General features: G+C 37.5%; 1 pseudogene; it reads left to right on the top strand.

Moving 5' to 3' along the window:
• LOC105085255 (MKI67 FHA domain-interacting nucleolar phosphoprotein-like) overlaps positions 1 to 21697 on the top strand; it is a 65349-nt pseudogene extending 43652 nt beyond the window's left edge.
• Positions 21698 to 22236: the final 539 nt, after the last annotated feature.

Below are 22236 nucleotides of genomic sequence, written 5' to 3'. Positions count from 1 at the left end.
TTTGCTATTTTGGTTTTTGCATTCAGTCTTGTCCTATTATTTTTTGTGGCTGTAAATAATTCACTTTGTTTATTTTGTTACCTTGATGATATTTACTGATCATGTCACAGAGAGCCTCCTTGGGAGACCTCTCTTTTGTAGGCTGTATAAATTTAGTCTCTTATGTTTGAACTCATATGTCTTATTCTCTAATCCTGGAATATATTTTGTTGACCTTCTGAATTTTTTTCTCGCCTCCTTTCTATAGCTTGCCAGAATTACAAAGAGAAATTATGGTGGAAAAGTAGTGGTTTGAAGTAATATCTAGCAAAGAGATGGCTTCTTCAAAATTCTAACCAAAATATTTATGAAGATGTGAGGGGGAAAAAAAACACACAGAAACAATTACATTGAAAGCAAATGCAAGGGATAATAAGGGTACTACAGAAAAAAAAAATCACTGACATTTCTAGACCTGGCTTGATGAAATCAATGCGTCTGCTGTCTTAAAATCAGTATGGAGAATTGTGAAACATATACATTCCCTGCTCCCTCCCCCAGCTTATAGATGAGAATTTGAACTAAATATGAAATCCTAAATTGATTATTCCACTTTCCTACTGCTGTTTTTTGAGATGGTCAGATGCCTGCTTATTCATCACCCTCAAAAAAAAAAATCTATACACAATTGCAACTCACAGAAAATGGCTGTGTGTCATGTACATGAAAGGGGCAAGGATAGTTAAGCACTGTACCCCGGGGAGTTAGTTTCAACCAAACTAGAGAAATGAATAGCCCTAGAAGGAAGACACGCTAGATATTGTGGATTACCTAAGTATTCTCGTTCAGAAACATACAAGTGAGGCCGACACAATCTGGTCAAATAGGTTCACACAGATCTGCACATTTGTGGATGAGCAACCAGCAAGGGAGTTTCTGAAAAATACTGTGGCACAAATTTTAAAATATATATATTATCACAATGACATGGGCAAAAATTAGATCTCTGGAACTCTTAAAATTCTGCAAGTCTTGCTTCAAAAGAATGTTCAGATTCTTAAGAATGTGCCAGAATATGGCCTCTAAAGTAGAAAGCTATAAAAAGAGAAGAGACTGTATGCAAAAATAGAATGCTATATAAAGAGATGACTATCAGATTATAGTACAGTTGTGGGAGGTACAATGTAACAATCATAAAGTAATGCATGTTACTTTAGTACCAGATACCAGAACGGGCACAGAGTTCTTGTTAAATATTAGCTTCTATACAGAATGACAACTCTCATGAAAATTAATAGAAAGTAATACTGAAAAATGCACAGAAGTTTCTATTTCAATAATGGAGTCTAAACCCAAACTGAAGATGGTAAAATCAGATTTGATATTATTAAAACTTAAATCAGTGTAGTAGGGAAAACTTAAGAGCTCTTCCCAGTATGCAGAGGAAAGGGAAGTGAATGACAATTATGAAAGGAATGATAGAGCTGGAAGACACTGGATTTTCACTCAATTTATCTTTCCTCTCACTATGCCTGCTAGAGCAGTGGAGGGTGGGTACACCAGGCATAGTGCTGGGTTTGATGCAGTGTATCATTTAAACTACAAGGTCAGAAGCCAGTTGCTGCAGGAACAAGTGTAGGGCAGGTAGAAATATTTTTTTCCCACTTAACTGCTATATGTGTTCCTCAGGGAAGAAATATAAGGAATAACATCTTGGGAAGAAATCAAAACAGAAGTCAGAAGTGGTTCATCTGATTACGGAGTCCAAAATCACACAAATCATGTGGAAACAAACCCCAGGGGGTGGAAAAAAAAAAACAAGAGCACAAATCAGACACGGTGGGGACCCAGCCAGGAGAAATTTCCTGAACTGACAAATTCATGTTTAATCAGATGCCTTCACATGTTATATGGGATGTAGCTCTTCCAGGGGCCAACCTTCTTGCCTAGAGAAGATCTGATTTCCAGAAAATATGCTATTTATATCAATCCAAATAATTAATTCATGTGCCAGTTTGGTTTTGAGCCTACATGAGAGGTTTTATTTTGCCACTGGGCATAGTTTATTAAGATTTTTTAATTTTATCTAGATAAAGATGGATGACCAGCAAGGAACTTAAAAAGTGAAACAGGAGTTAGTGGAGAAAGTGTTGCCAGGGCCTTGGCCCATTTACCTTATATGTCAGACCAGGAGCCTCTGTTTGTGATGGAGAGAACTTGAAGTCAAGCAGGACCCTGTAGGAACACCCTGGGGACAGACCTTCATGTCCCTCTTGTCTGTAGAAAAATGTTAGCTTACTAGGCCTCCCCTGAGTTCCAAGGAGCAAATTTAATCAGAGAAGTGAGAAAACATAGAAACAAAGGAAAGCTGTCAAGCAAGACAAAACAATAAGAGTTTAGCCACAAAACAAATTCCAGAATCTTTAGTTCCTTCTCAAGAGCTACAGATAATACCCTAGGCCATATCCTTGAGTAGTTTAGCAGATACTAAAACCTCCACCATGTGGAAAAGGTTTATTGACTGCTGACCACCAGCACATTGACCCCAGACCCCTCCCCTTTTATTTTTACCTAGAAATGATTTTATTGTTACACAGGGAATGCAAAAGATTTATTTTGCCCCCACGACACAGTCTTCTGTTTTGTGTAAGCTGTTCCCATCTCCTAGCACTGTCTCTGTCTTGGGGTACCAGTAGATCCAGAGGTTGATGACTGAGATTCCTGAAATATCACCCTGTTACCTCACTATCAACTAATCAGAGAATGGTGCATGAGCTGATCAGACACTCTGTAACTCTTACCCTCACTGTCTTTAAAAACCCTTCCCTTCCTGAAGGCCACTGGGAAGTTCAGGTCTTTGGAGCACTAGCTGACCTTTCTCCCTGTTTGGTACCCTGCAATAAATGCTGTGCTTTCCTTCACCACAACGTGATGTTAGTGGGTTGATTTGCTTTGTTTCATGTTGAACAAGTGGACCCAAGTTCAATTCAGTAACAAACTAAGAGCCATTAAAGCCACTTGGATCATGTTAATTCTGTGCCTACGGGGTAGAATTCTTGTTTATATTTGTCCCTACAGGAAGGTAATCTGAGTCCTGAACTCCAGAAAGACTTTGTCAGCTGTCTAAACCCAAGTTTCCGCCTTAGTGACATTCTTCTTCACAACCCAGATTTACATTAATGTAGCTTTGTCTTGATACCTCAGAGATTTGGAGCTCAGGGTGAGCTAATTCAGTGTTTTATCATTGTTATTATTGCAAGTGTTGATTTATATTGAGATGAAGTCTTTTTCTTGATATGTTTTACTTATCTTAGTTCTGTTTTTGGAAGTGAGATGGAAATAGTCTAGTCACATTTTGATGAGAAAGCTCTTTGAATCTTTTATCACATTAATTGTGTCCTTTTTTGCTCTTCTTTCCAGGCACATCGCAGGTTTCTGTAGCAGTTTTGTGATATGGATTAAAGACTTTTCAGTATCCTTCTTACCCTCATATAAAAGTCTTCTTCGTAATTCCTTCTGTTGCTGTATCTTAGAAAACCCATATAATGTGTGTCTGTCCACCCAGATAACAAACCTAAATGTGATCCTTCTCAAAGGAGACTGGAAGAAATGATAAAAGTCACCTGCAACTGTAGTATCCAACAAACATTCCATATTGTTCTATGTGGCCCCAAATCCCATCTGAAGTAATTTGGGGGTTTAATTGCTATTTTATGGACATATGGGCACAGCCTCCATTTTTTCCAAATGTTGACTTGTGTTTTGATGCAGAAATGCCTTGACCATTTCCTGGACAGCAGAAGCCATGAAATATTCACTAGCTGTGCAGTTTTCTTTGCATGCTGATGCACTTCGTTCATCTCATAAATACTCCTAAACAGACCAAGAATGTAAAGTATAGTGGATTTTGGTGGTTAATCTCCAATGGGAGGAAGCATTGGCAACTCTAAGGGGATAATGTGAGCTAAAATTTAGACAAATTAAAAAGTAAGATAAAGTTCTTACTGAGATCAGTAGATATTGATTCATTGTAACTCTTAAGTACACACGTTAAGCCTCTTAAACCATAAAAAATGCTGCTGAGGTATTATTGAGTTTTCAGAATACAGATCAGGATACAAAAGGGAAAGAATTACCATTGACCAAGTCTTGACTCTCTGAAGTCTCAGAAAGGAATGAAGTTGGCTAAGAATGGAGGCAGAGATATCATTAGATATCCATTAGATGCTTAAAATGGAGAGTAAGAGTCTTCCAACCTGAAGCCCAGTTGGGCTTTTCACAGACAGGAGCCCTTAGGAAACTTGGATTTTCATCAAGAAAATGAATCTGTTGAAAATAACGTATCTAAGTCATGCTTAGCTGTGAATAAGTTTAACAGAAGTTATCTTATGAATCACTTTGAAGATTCTACAATTAATTTTAAAAAAAAAAGTCTTGGAGCTGCAGGAGTGTTGAGAGTTTGTCTCTTCAGACAGCTGAAGCATGGCCCATTGGAGAGTCCAACATCTAAGTCACACTTCTACAGCTAGAAATAGCAATTTGCTACTCCAAGGTCACTTTAAAAATTCAGATACTTATGGCATCTGTTTAAAAATGCCAAAGGTATATATGGGTAACAATGCAGAGAGAAGAGTGGACTGAGGTGTGTAAGATGGACTTGAGAAGAGGCACCATGCTTTGTCCTTCTGTTTCTCTATAGACCCTCACTCCTAGAAAGTGCTCAACAAATGCTGAATGAAGGAATAAGTGGAGGTGAAAAGTTTCTTCTTCTATCTTTCTTTTTTCTACTAGTGTCAATTCTATTAAGAGATTAATTATCTACCACCTTGGAAGATACAGGAGGTTGCAAAAAGCCTGAGAAAATGAGATTCAGTATAAGCGGATGCAATGTAAAAGCAGAGATTTTGAGATGGGAAAGTCTTGTAGAAAAGAAAAAACAGCATAGGGGGAAGTTCCCCAACATCCTCAGATCAAAAACTAGACCACCAATTCATCTTAGCTAGTTGGCTGGTGTTGATGACTAGCTTGCTAAATGATTGTTTTGTCTTTCACTGTAACATTAGGATTGTAATATCCTGAGGATTTGAAAAGCTTCTTTCCATTTACTCAAAAAGTGATGTTGACAATTTTGACTGGTGTGTGGTGATACCTCATTGTAGTTTTGATTTGCATGTCTCCAATAATTAGCAAGGTTGAGCCATCTACATGTCTTCTTTGGAGAAATGTCTATTTAGGTCTTCTGCTCATGTCTTGATTGGGTTTTCTGTTTGTTTGTTTTGTCATTGAGTTGTGTGAACTGTTTGTATATTTTGGAAATTAAGCCTTTGTCAGTCACATAATTTGCAAATATTTTCTCCCATTCCATAAGTTGTCTTTTTGGTTTCACTTATGGTTTCCTTTGCTGTGCAAATGCTTATGCATTTGATAAGTCCCTTTTTTTAAAACTTTTGCTTTTATTTCTATTGCCTTGGGAGACTGACCTAAGAAAACATTGCTATGATTTATATCAAAAAATGTTTTGCATGGGTAATTTGATAGGAATCACATTAAATCAGACATTAAATTGAGTCAAATTAAACTGTACTTGAAACTTCAATAGACTGCTGTCTAGTTAATGTCCCAGCACCCTCCTAGAGTTATTTATTACACAACTTAAGAAAACTGGAATTATAGGAAAGAAAAAAAGGAGGGTCTGCAAAGATCATCTGCTGCCTCCAGTGCAATTAACCTCTGTTCAATAAAGCCTGGACTGTGAATATTCAGTATCCATATGTAAGCCGCACAGTAATATTCCCATTGCAGCACAAAAAGGTTTGTGAGCTGGCTTCTCTTTAAGAAAATGGATAGACCTTAATTAAAACTTGCAGGGTGGGAAGGGATAAACTGGGGGTTTGAATTTGTAGATACGAATATATATAAAATAGATAAACAAGTTTATACTATACAGCACAGGGAACTATATTCAATATCTTATAGTAGTTTATGGTGAAAAAGAATATGAAAATGAATATATATATATTCATGTATGACTGAAACATTGTGCTGTACACCAGAAACTGACACAACATTGTAAAATGACTATACCTCAATTAAAAAAAACTTGTTACTATGTTGGCAAATAATTATTTTCTCTAAAAAGTCCACTTTACAATGGACACCTTAATAGCATCCCAGTCTCTCAGTACCTTCAATTGTTTCCAGCCATTTGATTAAGATGCCATGGGGGATGAGGATAAGGGAAAGTGAAACTTAAAGCTAAAGGGTTTGGAGCTACTTCTAATTGAAGGCCAATCAGGAAAAAAAAATATATTGAGCATCTTGCAGTGAAGATCTAAGTCAGTGAGTGACCAGCAGAAGTTTAACCAGGTAAATGTTGTGTCTTCACAGAGAGTTGTAGGAGTCGCTGATCACATCAGGTAGAGATGCTCAGTCCACACCCACCCCCCTGACACTGAACAGGGCTGCCCCTCGAAGTTACAGTGTATTAAAATGTGTCTCAGCACTCAGCTTGCTCTTGTATGTCCGCAAAAGACAATTTCATTCGTTCCATCCTCTGTAGGTATGTGACTTATAGACTTCATTCTGATATTTGATTCTTTCATTTATTTTCTTCTCAGCATTCTTTATGCTCCAAAGCATGAGCATTTTCTATTCTTCTATTTTTAAAACAATTTTAGGAAAGTATGTAACTCTCTGGTAGCAGAAATTCTGACATATTTATTAGATCAGGAGATCTTTAGTTTTTTGTTTTTGTTTTTGTTTTTGTTTTTTAGGCAGTTGAAGACTTTCTTGTCACACTCCTTAAATTTGGAAATGAGCTTACATAGAGGAAGGTGTGATTAGGTCAGTTATAAGATATTTAAGAATCACCTAGCTCCCTCCTTGCATCTGCAGTGGTAAGAAAAACACTGAAGATTTCCACCTCAGTAGTGCATCAGACTGTTGCAGCTGAGGCAACAGATGGATTTCTGGGGCAAAATGTCAAGTAAGAGTCTCTGGATTGTGATTTTGAGATTAATAACACCCTCAGGGAGCTCCACTGGAGACGATTTGGAAGATATTAATTTTTTTTTTCAAATTAGAAAACTGGACCTCTTAGAGCAAGGAGTCTCCACCACAAGCTGTCTGTCTAAAAAAATTAGCCTGTCACTTCCAGCTAATGACATGCTGCTTTGGAGGAAGATTTAACACTAAAAAGTGTTTACATTTTTAGTTCAGGATAGTTGAATGTCACAGAATAACCCAAATCTACTTACTCAGTTCTTGTGTTTCAAAAAAGGAAAATTAAAGTCAATCCTTCTTGCAGACAGGCCTAATTGGAGTTTTCCTTCCTGTTAATTTTTCCTAAATAAAAACATTAGTTCTTAAAAAATACTAAAAATTATACCTGTGCACAGTTTACAGAGTCTAATAAGCCCAGAAAGAGTAGAATAAAAATTAAAACTTAAACAAAAGCTTACATTTTGAAGAGGAACATGGAAACCCACAACACTAGATGTGGCCTTATTTTTTCACGAAGCCGTATTTGAAGTAAACTGACATGCTGGAAAAAATCCACTTTGCACTTCACAACAGCATATGTCACAGGGGAATGATCGAATTTTAATTTAAATGCTTCATTACCATTTCTAAATAACAGGTTGATGTAATCTGAATTTTAATTTGGATGGAAAATGGGAAACCTTTAATGAAAAATAAGAAAAAAAAAATTACCGTGATGTACAAAAGCATGCCAAATTTTGATTACCAATCTGCAGATGAAAAATAATTCAGGTATTTTTTTCTGATTATGTTTTAAAACCATCTCTCTTAAAAACACTTCTCACATACTCTCAACGTGTACAACATGGCTTTTCTGTGTTACTGCTTCAGATGGCAACTCGTGCCTGGTCTCTTATCACTTATATAATGAGTTAGCATACTTTGCTTAGGACTATCTAGCTGGGATTGCATGGGAAATCTTGCGTAAATTGGTCTTACAACAGAAACATAATGTCTGTTCACCTTTATGAGGGATTTGAGAATACTAGGAAGAGAATCTTGTTACCTTCAAGTGTCCCTAAATATGAGTTTGCTATTGGAGCTTTCCAGAGGCCAAGGATGGTTGGAACATGGAAAGATGGCCCAGTTGACAAAAGGGGAGGAAGAGAGAAGACCCCTAGACCGATTGAATTGCTCTGTCTCAACATTACTATAGAGCAAATGCAGCTAATGAGAAAATATCAAATCAAACTTTTGCAGCTCTCTTAAGACTGTGGATTCTCTGATGATGCTTTTTTGCATTTTGATCATCCCTCTCCCATTCCTGGTTGTTCAGTGTCTAGAAAAAGAAATGCTATTAAAAAAAATGAATGCAAAGGTTAAAAAAAAAAAAAAACTGGATCCATTCACATGCCAGCTCTAGAGCAGAAGTGTTCTGCACGCTGAAGGGTAAGCCACAGGGAGATGACACAGGCAGGCCCTGGAAGCTTCTTTACAGTGTGCAAGTGCTTACACATCCCTGTTTCTTTTTTTTTCTTTTACCTTTTTTTATTGAAGTATAGTCAGTTTACAATGTTGTGTCGATTTCTGGTGCACAGCACGATGCTTCCGTCCTACATGAATACATGTATATTCACTTTTCTTTTTAATAACTGAAGATCTCCCCCATCTAAGTTTCTTAAGTGGTTTATAATTACGCCTTATTTGATATTTAACATAAAATACCATAAATCTGATCAATGTAAATGGAAACTGGAATCAGCTCATTTTTGATGAGTCAGAAGTTGATTGATTAGCAATAGAATAGTAACTGACTAACAAATGCAATGGATTTGTCCAGTGGGCAAAAAAACAAAACAAAACAAGACAAAACAAGAAGAACTGAGGAACTGAGTGGGAAAATAGGGGGAAAAATTAGCAGAGAGGATTTAAATAAATTGGGTAGGAGCCACCTTTACCCTTTACTTAATATGCACATTACCAGCCCTCCGATTTTAACGAGGAACCACAGCTAGATGAAGAAGTGGCTGAAGACAATCTGTGGGTAATATTAGAGGGGGGACTAGGTTGTAAGTATATGTAATATGTGTGAGCCCTGTTGCCAAGGAGTAAACACCCCCAGAGGGAGATGGCCATGCAAATAAACAACTCAAAGGAAAGTAAAAGTGACAAGACTGTGAGGAGACTATTGACAGGTCTTCCAAGAGAAAATCTCTTAGACTTTGGGGAAACAACAAAATGTTGGGGACATGTACACTGAGAGAAACTAAAGAAAATTTAGTCTAGACATAGAACTTGAAAAGAGTAGCAATACGAGGCACACTGGATCTTAACCAGATACTGCATCTCCTCTCCCATTTAATTCTCACTTAAGTGTACACGAGGTAAGCATTAATATTACCATTTATCAACAAGAAAACCAAAGCTCACAGTGGCTTAGTAACACACCCAGGATCACCATGACAGGGACTAGATTCAGATTTTGTCTATAGTCTTTCAATTATGCCTTGGGGCTCCTCATTCATTCTACATAAGCGTATTATAAAAAGCAAATAGAGATTGCACATTTTCTGATGTTTTCTGCTATGTGCTATGGCATTATAAGGATATATTCCTGCAGGGACCTTGCCCAGAACTTGGAGGAGAAACCATCACCCTTGTGTCTTCTCCTCACTGGGACATAATCCTTCCCTAGGGGTCTGGCACTTCTTATTGTAGGTGAGAGGGACTCCCATTTCTTCAAAGGAAAATTTATTTTTGAAATCTTAGACCTCTATACCAAAAACCTCAGGAACCATAAATCAGTGTAACTCTACAGTCATAAAACCACAAGAAAGTAGAACATTTTTGTTCTTTATTTTGAAGAAAGAGAAGAAAAGACCTGCAAAAACAAACCCAAAACAATTAACAAAATGGCAATAAGAACATACATACCAATAATTACCTTAAATGCATATGGATTAAACGCTCCAATCAAAAAATACAGACTGGCTGAATGGATACAAAAACAGGACCCTGTCTACAAGAGACCCATTTCAGAGCTAGAGACACATGCAGGCTGAAGGTGAGGGAGTGAAAAAAAAAAATATCCACTGCAAATGGAAACCAAAAGAAAGCTGGAGTAGAAAGGCTTTTATCAGAAGAAATAGATTTTAAAATAAAGATTGTTACAATAGACAAAGAAGGAGACTACAAAATGATCAAGGGACAATCCAAGACATAAAACTGTAAATATATATCTACCCAACTGACCAACATAGAAGCACCTCAGTATGTAAGGCCACTGTTAACAGACAGAAAAGGGGAATTGACAATAACACAATAATAGCGGGGGACATTAACACCCCTTTTACATCAATACACAGATCACCCATACAGAAAATCAATAAGCAAATACAGGCCCCAAATGACACATTAGACCAGATGGACTTAATTGACATCTATAGAGCATTCCACCTGAAAGCAGCAGAATGCACATTCTTCTCAAGGACACGCAGAACATGCTCCAGAATCAATCACATGTTGACCCACAAAGCAAATCTAAGTAAATTTAAGAAAACTGAAATAGTACCAAGTAACATTTCTGACCACAACACTATGAGGTTAGAAATCAACTACAAGAAAAAAGCTGCAAAAACTGAAAACATGTGGGGTCAAGAAGGTGAAGGAGTAGGACCATGAGCTCGCCTGTCCTGGAGACTAAAACGAAACCAGAACTGACTGCTAAACCACCATAAAAAAAAAAAAAAGAAAGAAAGAAAGAAAGAAAAGAATAGAACCTAGGAAAAAAATCTTCAACTGGAAACATAAAGAGGGAACCACAGCAGGATGGTAGGAGGGGCGTGCTCAAGATATAATCGGGCCCCATACTCCCCTGGTGGGTGAACCACAAGCTGAAGAATAATTAAGTTGCAGATGCCCTCCCACAGGAGTGAGAGTTCTAAGCCTTGCATCAGGCCCCCCAGCCCAGCTTTCCAGCACTGGGAGGAGACCCCAGGACATCTGGTTTTGAAGGCCAGTGGGGCTGAGCTCCAGGACCCCCATGGGACTGGGAGAAACAGACATTTCATTCTCTTGGGAAACATACACAGAATCTCACGTGCACCAGGTCCATGGGCAAAGGCAGTGATTTCATAGGAGCCTGGGCCGGGCCTGCCTGCTGGCTTTGAAGGGTCTCCTGGGGACACAGGGGGTTGCTCTGGCTCACACAGGGGACATAAAATCTGGTAGCAGACATTCCAAGAGTGTTTATCTACATGAGCTTTCCTGGAGGCTGACATCTTGCTTGGATCATTAGCACCAAGACCCAGCCCCACCCAACTCCTGCAGGGAAGCCTCAGGCCAAGCAACATACTGGGTGGGAACACAGCCACACCCATCAGAAGACTCCCTAAGCCACAAAGGCCTCTAGACAGGGCCCTACCCACCAGAGGTCCAGGACCAAGCTTCACCCAGCAGTGGGCAGGCACTGGCTCTTCCTGCCAGGAAACCTGCATAAGCCTCTAGTCCAGCCTCATCCACCAGGGAGCAGATACTAGAAATAAGAAAACTACAATTTCAAAGCCTGTGGAAGGAATCCACAAATGCAGGCCAGACTCTACATTAGGACCAGCTGGATCCTGGCCCTTGCATGACAAAAGAGGAGTGTACTGCTGGGACATACATCTCTCCCCACTCTCCATCTCTCCAAGGTTGAGAAATGTAACTAACTTACCTAAAAATACAAATAGAAGGGTAGACAATCTGAGGCATCAGAGGAATATCTCCCAGGCCAAGACACAAGATAAAATCCTAGAAAAAGAAATAAGTAATATGCAGATAGACAATTTATCTGAGAAAGAGTTTAAAGTAATGATGGCAAAGATGTTCAGAGAACTCAAGAGGAGTATAGATGCAGAGTGAAGCTTTTAGCAAAGAGTTAGAAACTATAAAGAATACCCAAATAGAGTTGAAAGATAAAGTCATTAGAATGAACAACACAGTAGAAGGAACCAAGAATAGACTAAATGAGGCAGAGGAACGGATCAATGAGCTAGAAGACAGATTAGTGGAAATCACTACTGCAGAACAGAAAAAATGAATGAAAAGAAAGGAGGATAGTTTTAGAGAACTCTGGGACAACATGAAGCACACTAATATTCACATTATAGGGGTCCCAGAAAGAGAAGAGAGAGAAAGAACTTGAGAAAGTTTTCAGAGAGATAATGACTAGAAAACTTCCCCAACTTGGGAAAGGAAACAGTCCCCCAAGTCCAGGAAGCTCAGAGAGTTCCACACAACCCAAAGAGGAACCCACCAAGGCACACAGTAATCAAACTGACAAAAATTAAGGAGAAGAAGAAAATATTAAAATTAGCAAGAGAAAAGCAACAAATAGCATACCAGGGAACTCACATAAGGATATCAGCTGCTTTTTCAGCAGAAACTCTACAGGCCAGAAGGGAGTGGCATGACATATTTAAAGTGATGAAAGGGAAAAACTTACAACCAAAAATACTCTATCCAACAAGGCTCTCATTCAGATTTGATGGAGAAATCAAAAGCTTCATGCATAAGCAAAAGCTAAAAGGATGACCAATAGGCACATGAAAAGATGCTTAACATCACTAATTATTAGAGAAACACAAATCAAAACTGCAATGAGATATCACCTTACACCAGACAGAATGGCCATCATTAAAAAATCCACAAACAATAAATGCTGGAGAGAGTGTGGAGAAAAAGAAACCCTCACGCACTGTTGGTGGGAATGTAAATTGGTGCAGCCACTATGGAGGGTAGTATGAAGACTCTTAAAACTAAAAATAGACTTACCATATGATCCAGCAGTCCCGCTCCTGGACATGTATCTGGAGAAATATATATTCAAAAAGACACATGCACCCCAATGTTCACAGCAGCGCTACTTGCAATAGCCAGGACGTGGAAGCAGCCCAAATGTCCAATGACAGATGAGTGGAGAAAGAAGGTGTGGTATGTATATACCATGGAATACTACTCAGTAATAAAAAATAATAATAAAATGATGCCATTTGCAATGAAATAGATGGACTTGGTGATCATCATTCTAAATAAAGTAAGCCAGAAAGAGAAAGAAAAATACCATATATCACTTACGTGTGTAGTCTTTAAAAAAAAAGGACACAAGTGGACTTTTCTACAAAACAGAAACAGATTCACAGATATAGAGAACAAACTCATGGGTTCCAGGGGGTTCAAGGGGTGGGAAGGAAAAAACCAGCAGTTCAAAAGTATAAATAAATAAATAAATAATAAAATGAATTTGAATTTAAGACATCAGCAACTTCAAGCAATCACGTATGTGTCTAGACTGCCATACCAGAAACTCCTGGTAGCCACAAAAAAGAAAAAGAAATCCAAACATAACAGTAAAGACAGTCACTAAATTACAACAGGAAAGATAATAACCAACTTACAGAAAAGAGAGTCACCAACATGAAAGAAACACATAGGATCATAAGAGGCTAAAACTTCTAATAAACAAAAATCCAGGACTAGAGGGCTTCACAGGGGAATCCTATGAAACGTTTAGAGAAAATTTAACGGCTATGCTCTGAAACTATTCCCAAAAATTGCAGAGGAAGAAACATTTCCAAACTTATTCAAAGAGACAACTATAAAAAATCATTACAATGTAAAATTATAGGCCAATATCACTTATGAATATAGGTGCAAAAATCCTCAGCAAAATACCAGCAAACCTGTTCCAATGATACATTACAAGATTTCCACAGGACCATCAGTAAGGACTTATCCCAGGGTTACAAGGATTTTCAATATCTGCAAATCAGTCAGTGAGATACGTTACATTAACAAACTGAATGATAAAAACCATATGGTCATCTCAATAGATGCAGACAAATCTTGTGATAAAATTCAACATCCGTTTATGATTAAAAAAAAACCCTTAGTGGGCACAGAGGGAACATATCTCAATATAATAAAGACCAGCTGACATCATACTCAATGATAAAAAGCTGAAGGCATGTCTTCTAAGGTCAGGAACAAGACAAGGATGCCCACCCTTGTTTGTGAGAGGAGACTGTTAATATTACGACTATTGCCATTGAAATACTAAAGGGCCTCATTTTATTTGAAAATACTGTCCATGACAATTTTCTATGATTTTTATAACTGTTTGAGATAAAGTCCTTGAAATCCTAGGATCATATGTATATAACACCTGCAAATAGTAAATTTGGGGTCAAAAAGATGAGTTGAAATTTAATAGAAATAATGTTAACTCTTCAGCTTATGGCCATACCACTGGGACCATGCCAGATCTTGTCTGATCTTGGAAACTAAGCAGGGTCGAGCCTGGTTAGTACTTGGATGGGAGACTCTTCTATCTAGATTTTCTTTTTTTAAGTATCTATCAAAAAGTATTTTTCGGCAGATCAAACTGAAAAGAAATCTGAAGCTTTTGGTTGACAAGTTACATGATATGACTAAGAAAATCAACAGTTTACATTAACAACAAATACTGGCCCAATCACACTTCCCTGTATTCTACACTCACCAGTGCACACCTGGAGTACAATGCTCAGCTCTGGATAAAATACGTAAAATAATTATTGTCACATTAAGGCAAATCCGCAGCAGAATGGCCAGGGCCATAAGCATCTTAGAAACCAAGTTGCATGATTAAGAATTACAGTAGTGATAATGTCAATAAAAAAGAAAGCTAAGACAAACAAAATAAAGAGGAGTTTTTCAAATATCTGAAGCATTAATATGTGGACAGAGCACTGTTTACGTTGCAAAAACTATTGCTGAAGCACTGTGCTGTACACCAGAAACTGACACAGCATTGTAAACTGACTATACCTCAACTTTTAAAAAAAAAATTAATTAAAAACAAAAAAACTATTGCCATGTATATTAAGAGAACATTCAGTCAAAGAGAGAGGTCGCCTGACAAATTGAGTTAAGCACAACGGGACCAGATGATCCAGGGGCCAGGATCCCCACGTGGTGTGCTGTTTAAACACATATTGAAGAAATTCCTGTTAAGAATCTTTACAAGGGATTCTAATTCTGCAAATAATGTGGACATTGAGGTTGTTTCTCCTCATCCTGAGCTATAAATGCAACAATAAGGGACTAAGAAAGTGGACTTCACTTCTAAAATAAAACTGTGAAACTTAAAGTTATCATTGAAATAGTCAATGCCTTGGAGACATAATTTTTTAATGTGTTCAAAAAATGTCGGTGGAAGTCTGCACACAATATAGAGCAGACTTTCAATATCACAGCAAAAATTATATTTTCTTCTTATCATGTGTTTGGCTTCACTATGAAGTAAATATATCACAACTTTTGGTTACAGAGGACAACCGAGACCACTGAGATAATTCTCAAGGAGTCTTTTAAACTGTATTGGTATGGGATTAATTGCCTTTTTTCACACACTGTGCTGAGCATGTGCCGTCCAGGCCAGGGAGATAAAGTGAACATTATTGTTTGAAATCACAAGCAACATTAATTCTCATACGGCTCCTGAAAGTGATGAGAGAAACCTACCATTTCCCACATTTGTTTTTCTTTTAGAAAAGTTTATTTAACTGCCACATGACTTCTATTTTCCTTCACAAAAGAGTGCCAGATACGATAAGGATCCAATAAGCCAAAAGCTGCTTTCAGACCCATCGTCTCTTTTGTGTTAATGAAGCTTCATAAAGGCAGATGGATCGCCCAGGCCAACTTCTTTCTGTGATCAGCCAAAGATAAATACTCTGTGCCTTATCAGCTGAAAGGGAGATTCTTCATTTTTATCAGAGGCTGTAGTTGCTTTGTTTGAAACAAAAATCAATGGTTCCATTTGGCATTTTTTTAATCTTTTTTTTTATTATTATTATTAAAGCAGAGAGAAGCAAGAATTCCCAATTATTTCCCTCCCACATAAATCCTGAGTTGAACAGCAAATGCTAATTCTTGGCGAACAAACTCAGTAAGATGGAAGTATGGATTATATATAAGCTATCACAGGAATTTTAATGAGAACATAAAACTAAATTCTCTCATTATAATCATTTCAAATAAGTCATAAGAAGTTTGTATCCCAAGTTTATACCCAATATAAAGCTCACATTGTACTACTTTCTGAGACCTCAGCCCAGTTCATCCTTCACAGACTTCCCAGACCATATGTCCCTCACCCCTCAGTTCATAGTAATACCTTATCTGTTTAATTTTTGTTTTTTATACAACCATTGAGAATCATGTATTGCAATGTCCTGGTAATTGGCTTTTGACATGGGCCACCCTGCTTCCTTGAAGGGACTGTAATGTTCTAAAAACTGAAAGCTATGTCAGCCCAGTGCACTGTTCTGCACTCAGGGGTGTTCTATAAATGAGAAAACAACATTAAAACAATGAAAATTTGCAAAAGTTTGTATATCGAGGTAATAGAAGACTTTGAGTCAGAACCCAGGTTGCCCTGTCTTGTGAGGCCAGATTCTTTCTCCTTTATTACCTGTATCCACTGCATCTCATTCCAAGATACTGGTCACTTTGGGGAAGGCCTGAAAAACTATTTAACCTATAAAATGCCTAAAATCTCTTTCTTCCTTATTATTTGCATTTTAAAGGCAGTAGGGAGAGAAATTCATCTTCCAGAAAAAAATTAATAATGAATCTCAGGTGTTACGGTTGTTTGGGAGATGATTTTCATCAAATGGGGCCTTTCTCAATATCATAAGTTGTGTAAAAATATCAGCAGCTTCCAATTCTGTTTCTGTAAAGGCAGTTATCCCCAGGGAGTGTGCTGGGATAATGTTACTGCTGCAGTCAAAGCAAACTGGGCTCCTCTACCCTCAGGGCATCCACGCTGGACCTAGAGTGCGTGCCACCTACGTCCTGTTCACCGTGATTTCTCCTAAAGCCGGCAGGACATGCTGGCTCTCTAACCCCTGCATGTCAGCATTGTCTAATGCAACACAGCAAAAGAGAGACTAGAAACATAAAGAGAAAAAAATAACCAAATTTTCCAATTGTCCATTTTTATTGATGAAATCCTTATCATTTATACTGACTAAATCTAAATTAATTACATGGAGATACTAGTAAATTTTAAAAGTTCAGACTAATTCCCTGTCCAATCACGTTTAGTGGTTTTGTAAGCAAAATTTGTGCTCGAGCTCTCTACTGAAAAATGTAAAAGAAACATGAAGGAACACAAAGGGAGCATGAGGAAACGTTCAGTCTCCAGGGAAATGATAAATGGGAAATCTCACAGTGGTAATTTACACGAGTCAGATGAAAAGGAAAGGTACCATATGCAGTAATAATTATAAATAAGTATAATAAAACAAGAGCGGTTCAAACGTAAGAGGTTGAACTAAAAATAATTAGTGAAAATTTATGAAATATCTCTTACAACACAAGGGTCTCAGCTGTCACTACTGTTAAATTTCAATCCAATTTCTTTACATTTCTTTCTTCAATGATTTTCTTACTATTGGCAGTAATGGCTATAATAACAATTACAGTTGTTTTATTGATACATGGCTTATCAGGAGCTTTCTATATATGACTGGCACCAATCTAAACACTTTACATGTATTAAAAGATTTAATTCTTCACAGCAACCCTATGGACTAAGCACATCATTAAGCCATTTCACGATCAGTAAATTAAGGTAAAGAGAGGTTAAGCCACTTGCCTATGGTCACACAGCTATTCAGACTCATGGTCCTCACCCATTATATGCTATTGCCTCTTTCATCTATCCAATATTTTCCCCTTTCTTTTAGATATATTTATGGAGTATGTAACTAAGCATTTATTTGTATTCATATCCAGATTATAAAATATTGAAGAAAAGTAAAAGTCCAGCTGGCAAAAAACTTAAAACTTAGAACTTGTAGTCAGATGTTAAACCATCACAATACAAATGGTTTTGTTTCATGAATGAGTAATTATAAAGTAGACCCAAGGCTTCTGCCAGGAACCACTGCTGCCAGACATTAGCTCTTGCCAGCTTGATTACCAGAAATTAGTCCGTTCAAATGTTTCCTGATTTTCTGTAGATTCACGAACAGGCTTCTGATGTCTGTATGTTTTTGCTGCTTACTACTGTGAGTATGACCCTCTTAAAATTACCTTATCCTGGACACAACTACCCTTCAGCTATCACTACTGGGCCACCAATACCATAACACACCCAAAGGGCCTAGAATTAACAAATCATCCTATTAATTTGACAACTTTTGGTAAAATCTTGCTAAGGATAGAAGATATAGTATAAAGGAGAATTTATTGCTAATTGAAATAGCAGTAGTATTTGGACTTTTCAAGGCTATGATGGAGTATTTCTACCCAATATTCTACATCGTGCAAACTCAGCTTAGACCTACTAGAAATGCCAGGATCCATCATGCTCTTTAACTCAGGTCCAACTGACATAACGTCTCAGAGAGAAGACAATATTTCTTCTTCACCCTTGTCCAAAGCCCATCTTCCAACCTCTAATGTCCTTTAATAGAATTAATTCCTTTTACTGATAATAAACATTTAAAAAACCCACTTCCATGACTTACTATATCAGTGTAGAATTTTCAATAGAACAATTTAAATTAGGTCAAAATATATTCAGCACATTATAAATTAGTGTTATATCACATCACTGATCCAATATAGCTACTTTTTCTGACTCTTCTCCCATGTGAAGTAAAGCTCATGACTTTTGGCAGGCTGGAGGGACTGGGCTGGATGAGCAGAGATGTCAACTCTTTTTCCTGCTCAAGCAGATAAGAACTCACATGTACTGGTCAGGCATGGACAAGAAAGAGATGAAAAACAAACAAACAAACAAAGGTCATTAATGATCCTCTAATAAAGACTGTTTACAAAGTTGAGCAGTAGTAAAGGAGGCCAACAAGGAATGGTAAAGCTAGTGACAGCAAGGGAGCCATTATAAATGGAGAATCTTTCATGGACCCAGTGAGACCCATAGGTAGGAGATACCCTACAGAGGATAGAAACTCGGCCACTGCTGCACAATTACCCATCAGCAAGGGAGAGAACTGGGGAAATACATACTCCAAACTCTTTTTTCGCCCTCCTTCTTATCTCTTGCTGGTACATTCCCTGGCTGAGCCCAACCAGAAGCAGAGTGCAAGGGACTCCGCTGATGACATCTTTAAAGATCAGCACTGAAAGAAGGCAGGAGAGGAGATGTGGAGCAGCCAACAGAGAACATTCACTAAAACACATAACTCAGTGTGACCAGTCAATAGTTTACAGTATAAAGGAAGCATGGACAAATGCATATGTAGCTTTATATACTGAAAACCATATTCAACACCACCGAGGTATGGCTCTGCTAAAAGGTTTTCTGAGAATAAAAAGCAATAATTTACCTTAAAGTTCATTTCTATTTTATATTTAAATTAAATTTGCTCAAGAGGACAAAGATGGTTATACATTTTAGTTACTGTGGTTATTATTATTGTGTGTACTCTTTTTTAACTTACCAGGTTTCCCAAAAGGATCTTAAATATAACAACACATTCTTGCAAAGGGAAAAAAATGAGAGCCACAACTAAGTGGATATGGTAATTCTAACGGAAAATGTCAGTTAAGAACACTTGTTGAAACTGGGCATGGGTTTGAGTTCAAAGCACCCTGGAAAATTCGAAATCTGGTAAGTTATTGATCTCATGCTAAAGTAAAACAAATTTTTTTTCATGAGAAACATACTTCGAATAAAATAAAGAATACACACTTGTCTGAAACAATGAGCAGTTAAAATATTTTTAAAAATAAAAGTTAATAAAATGTATTTTTATTCAATAGTCAAACAACAATGTGGTACTTTTGTAAAACTTCATGGAAGGATTAATGGAATAAAACTGATAATCCTGTACCACTATATATATAATATATATATTTTCATATATGATATGTTTATATAGTTATATATATATATATATATATATATACACACCATGCAAGGTAAGAGAACTATCACATTATTTATTACCCAACACATTACTTAGGAGAATAATCAAATTATCAGGTCATACCATATACTAAAAGATTTTTAGATAAATTTAAAAGTTAAAGTCAAAAAAATGCAGAGGAAAAGAATGCAAGTGAATATTTAACATGCTTATTCTTAATGGTTCACATTAACTCAGGACCTCTGTGAAACAGGACTGACTTTCACAAATTACTTTTTACCCTTTCAATTTGCCTCTGGCTTCTAGCATTAGGAACAAGCAATCTGTAAGAGTTATGACCACTAAGGGGACAGGCATAAAATATTTTAAGATGTCCAAAACAGTAAATTCCTTTTGTCTGAGCCAGTCAAGAAACCTAAATCATTTGTAGTTGAGTTTCCAGAAACATATGGACCATCAAATTGTCCCCAAAATGGAGTGACCAAATTTAGAGCTTGACGAAGTCAAGATCATTTGGATATAGGACTTATTGCTGTTGTTTTATTGGAAACATATTTTCTCTACTTTTTATTCCCCTGAAATTTTCTTGAACTCCTTAAAAGTTCACTTTGAAAATAATACATTATTTATTGATTTTTAAAAAAATACTGACTTCCGGGGCGGCCTGGCAGCTTGCAGCCTGGGGTTCTCCTCTGGCCTGGCCAAGCCACTCCTGTCCCTGAACCCGCAGGAGGACAACAAGTTCCAGAAGAAGGTGGCACAGGTTTGCAGGCACACAGCCAAGTGACAGGAGAAAGAAAAACCTACTCCTGGAGCAATCTATGTGGGCCACTTAACTCCGTGGCTTTACAAAACCCAGATCCGAGCCTATTTCTCCCAGTTCGGCTCTGTTATGAGATTCAGACTTTTCAGGAGTAAAAAGACTGGAAACAGACAGGCATATGCAGAATAGATAAACAAGATTATACTGTATGGCACAGGGAATTATATACAAGGTCTTGTGGTAGCTCACAGTGAAAAAAATATGACAATGAATATATGCATTTTTGCATATAACTGAAAAATTGTGCTCTACACTGGAATTTGACACGACATTGTAAAATGACTATAACTCAATAAAAAAAGTTAAAAAAATAAAAATAAATAAACTGAAGAAGAAAAAAAACTGGAAACAGCAAAAGCTGTGTGTCTTCTTGAAGTCTGAGTCTGAAGATGTTGTCAAAGTAGCTGTTGAAACAATGAACAACTAACTTTTTGGTGAAAGACTCTTCAAGGATCATGTTTTACCACCTGAAAAAGTACACGAAGAACTTTTCAGAGAGTGGCACATGCCATTTAAAAGGCCGTCTTACCCAGTGGTGAAACGGTATAATCAGAATAGGATACATCTTCAAAAGCTACAGAGGGAGGAGCGATGTAAACAAAAGCGAAAAATTACTCAGGAAGAAATTAACCAAAAAGGGAATTAATTATGATTTCCCATCATTAATTTTACATAAAAATGAGGAAAACGCTCCAAACTCAGATCTTCGAAATTCCAGAAAACACCAGGCTTTACGTGGGACGAAGGAAAAAGAAGCTTCAGTCACTCCCAACCCTCCTGAGAAGGCTGTGGATAGCCAGGGCCCCAGACCAGTTTGTACACCAACATTTCCAGAGAAACAAAAGTCTGGAGCAGATGCAATGACTGAAGATAAGGATGAGGAAATCACTTCAAGCAGCCCGTGTCTTGTGGTGCAGGAGAGGAGACACCAGCGGCTCAGACACCTACACGTTCAAAGAAACAAAGAGGAAGAAAAGCCAATCAGTGATTCTCAATGTAGTTCTCCTGAAATATGTGATTTTACTTGTATTGAACTAGATAAATGGAATGCAGCCAGTAACAAGATTTTTGGAGGAAAAAACTGTCGCTTCAAGTCAACAAGAAGGACAGTCTAATTTTGGCTAACCTACCTGCCCTTGCTGAAGTCCAGGTTGCCTGCCAGCTTAGCGCCAAGCCCACGCTGCTTTGTCCTGGTCTCCTCTAGTTTTCTTTGCATCTTTCCTAGCTGTCTGGCTACTCTGCCTTGATAGAAGGTCACTAGTTTAAGTATTAAACTGTAGCCTTTGTTACCATCAAATAAAGAACATGAAATTGACCATCTACGTTGGTTCTCTGTTAGGCGAAGGACATTTTACCCATCAGATGGCTGAAACTGGAAGTTAAATGATGTGGAGAGTGAGAAGGCAGTGCAGCTGTTAAGAGAGATCACTTACGTACATATGATCATTTTTACAGATGTTCAGTTTGTTTGGGGTGGGCTGGCATGGGATTAATTAATAACCACCATTTTGTGTCAGTTATCATCAA

Source organism: Camelus dromedarius, chromosome 32 (assembly GCF_036321535.1).
Source record: "Camelus dromedarius isolate mCamDro1 chromosome 32, mCamDro1.pat, whole genome shotgun sequence".
NCBI classification, from domain to species: domain Eukaryota; kingdom Metazoa; phylum Chordata; class Mammalia; order Artiodactyla; family Camelidae; genus Camelus; species Camelus dromedarius.
The sequence above is the reverse complement of the archived record's forward strand: the minus strand, read 5'-3'. Positions and strand labels throughout refer to the sequence as shown.